The sequence below is a fragment of the Otolemur garnettii genome, unplaced genomic scaffold (assembly GCF_000181295.1).
Source record: "Otolemur garnettii isolate 467f Iridium unplaced genomic scaffold, OtoGar3 scaffold00119, whole genome shotgun sequence".
NCBI lineage: Eukaryota > Metazoa > Chordata > Mammalia > Primates > Galagidae > Otolemur > Otolemur garnettii.
This window is the reverse complement of record NW_003852514.1, coordinates 6,416,534-6,419,409: the sequence shown is the minus strand read 5'-3', so window position 1 is coordinate 6,419,409 and position 2,876 is coordinate 6,416,534.

Here is a 2,876-nt window from a genome sequence, read left to right as displayed (position 1 = left end):
ATCTTGGCTTAGGCAGGGAGGTATAAACCCCACTCCAGGTTGCGCCAAGGGGCCCGCCACTAAGTAGTATGATAAAGTTGTGGAACCACCCATGGAGACTCACTCAGACTCTGTAGCCTCAGGGCCATGGAGTCACATCCAAACTCTTTCACTCACTCACTCATACAAAACACAAAATATACAAAGGACACACAAACCAAAACCAGCACAGTTGACTACAAAAACCAGAACAACCCAATAGAAGACTGCAAATACCAGAACAGGACTAGCCTGCAAATCTGAACAGTCCCAAGGAATGCTAATACCAGAACAGTCTAATAAGGGGCTGCAAGCCAGCAAGACAGGGAGATGTCTTCCCTCTGCCTGGGGTTCTTTTAGAGATATAAACAGTAAAATACAGGCAAAAAGCAAAAATCCTCACTCATTCATACAGAACACACAGAAACACAGAACACCTCAGGGACAGGGAGACATCTCTCCCTTACCCCAGGAAAAGGTGTCTCAGGCTATGCCCAGCCTAGCCTATTGTTCCCCCTCAGATTCTCTAGAGATCCACAGAAATCCACTGGCTTATAAAATCAGAAAATTCTGGGAGCCTGTGCCTTTAATCCACTCATTCAAGGGCACCAGGGTGGAGAGCGCCTCTCCGAGGCCTTCCCCTGGAGCCATCAGCTGGCAGTGGGCTCAGGCGGGGGTCCAATGGATCTTGCTGGGGTCTCCAGAAATGTAGTGACTCGCACAGCTGAGGAGATCCAGACCCCACTTAAATGCAATTAATCAATAGAAATTTATTATACCTGTGCAGGGGTCATTGCCCTTAAGAAGCAAGCGACTGCAAATGGCAGATCAAATGGGTCTTTATGCTCTATTTTCTATGTCACAGCAAGCAAGCAAAGGTACAGAAGCCGAATCATTGTGGTTAACTTTGGGCGGGGATGGGGGGGAGTTAAATCAAGGTGGGTATATAAGATAAAGGGATATATAAGATAAAGAAGTTTCTGAGAACTCGGGACTTTCCTTATCTTCGAGCTTCTTCTCCTCCCTACATACTTTCTTATCTTCAAGCCTCTTCTCAGAATTTTCCCTCCTCACCCTTAAGGGAGCTGGGACTAATGGACTCAAAAGAATTTTCTTTTTCAAGGGTAAGGGGCTCAGTTATCACACTCCTTATCCCCCTCACCCAGGTGTAAGCAACTACTAATCTTTTTGACTCTATAGTGTCCTGTCATATAAATGGCATCACATAGGAAGTGGCATTTTGTGGCTTGCTTATTTAACTTAGCATAATATTTTCATAGTTCATCCATGTTGTAGCATATATGAGTATTCATTCCCTTTTTGGTTGAATAATATTCCATTGTATGTTTGTTGGACATGAGAGTGGTTTCTCCCTTTTGGCTACTATGAGTAATGCTGCTGTAAATACTGATATACAGGTTTGTGAGTGGACATCTGGGGTTGTTTTTTTGTTGTTGTTGTTTTTGTTTTCTTTTCTTTTTTTTTTTTTTTTTTTTTTGTAGAGACAGAGTCTCACTTTATTGCCCTTGGTAGAGCGCCATGGCATCACAGCTCACAGCAACCTCCAACTCCTGGGCTTAAGTGATTCTTTTGCCTCAGCCTCCCAAGTAGCTGGGACTACAGGCACCCACCACAATGTCCAGCTATTTTTTGGTTGCAGTTCGTCTGGGGCTGGGTTTGAACCCACCACCCTCAGTATATGGGGCCAGTGCCCTACTCACTGAGCCACAGGTGCAGCCTGAACATCTGTTTTAATTTCTCTTGGTTTTAAACCTAGCAGTGAAATTGCCAGGTCTTATGGTGACTCTATGCCTAGTCATTCAAGGAACCACCATCCTGTTTCCTAAAGTGGCAGCACATATTTTACTTTCCCACCAGCAGTGTTAGAGGGTTCCCATCTCTACATCCTGAACTACACTGTAATCTGAGTTTTATTCTAGCCATGTTTGGGGTATGAGGTGATATTAGGCAATTTTTATAGCTATTTGCATATCTTTTTGTAGAAATGTCTATTTAGATACTTTGTCATCTTTTAATAAGTTTGTCTTTTATTATTGAGTTGTAAGAGCTCTAATATAAATGCCTTGTAAAATATGACTATCAAATACTTTCTCCCATTCGGTGGGCTATATTTTCACTTTCTTAATGGTGTTCTTTGAAACACAAAAGTTTTAATTTTGATAAGACCCAACTTACGTATGTTTTATGTTCCTTGTGCTATTGGTGCCATATCTAAGAATCTTCAGGTATACATGAGGTCCTGAAGTTTATTTCTATGTTTTCTTCTAGTCTTTGCTTTATTTTGAGTTAATTCTTGTATGGTATGTCTTAGTCTGTTTTCTGCTGTTATAAGAGAGTACCATAGACTGGGTAATTGATAAAGAACAGAAGTTTGCTTGGCTTATGACTCTGGAAGCTGGTAAATTCAAGAGTGTGGTGCCAGCATTTAGTCAGTCATTCCATGGCAGAAGGCATCTCATGGCAAGAGATAGCACCTGAGAAAGAAAATAGGGCCAAGCTAATCCTTTTGTCAGGAAACTGTTCCTGAGATAATAGCATTAATCCATTCCTGAAGGCCAAGCCCTCCTGGCCTAATTACCTTTTAAAGGCCCCACCTCTTAATATGTTCAAAGGCAATTAAATTTTAAAGGAGCAGTTCAAACCACAGGATTCTACCCTTAGTCCTAGTCTCAAAATGCATTCATTCCACAACTCAAAATTCCAGAGTTTCATCTAAATCAGATATGAGTAAAACTTAGGGCATGATTGATCCTGAGGAAGATTCCTCCACTTGTGAGCCAATGAAATCAAACAAGTTATGTCCTTCCAAAATATAGATACCTGGCTCAGCACCCTTA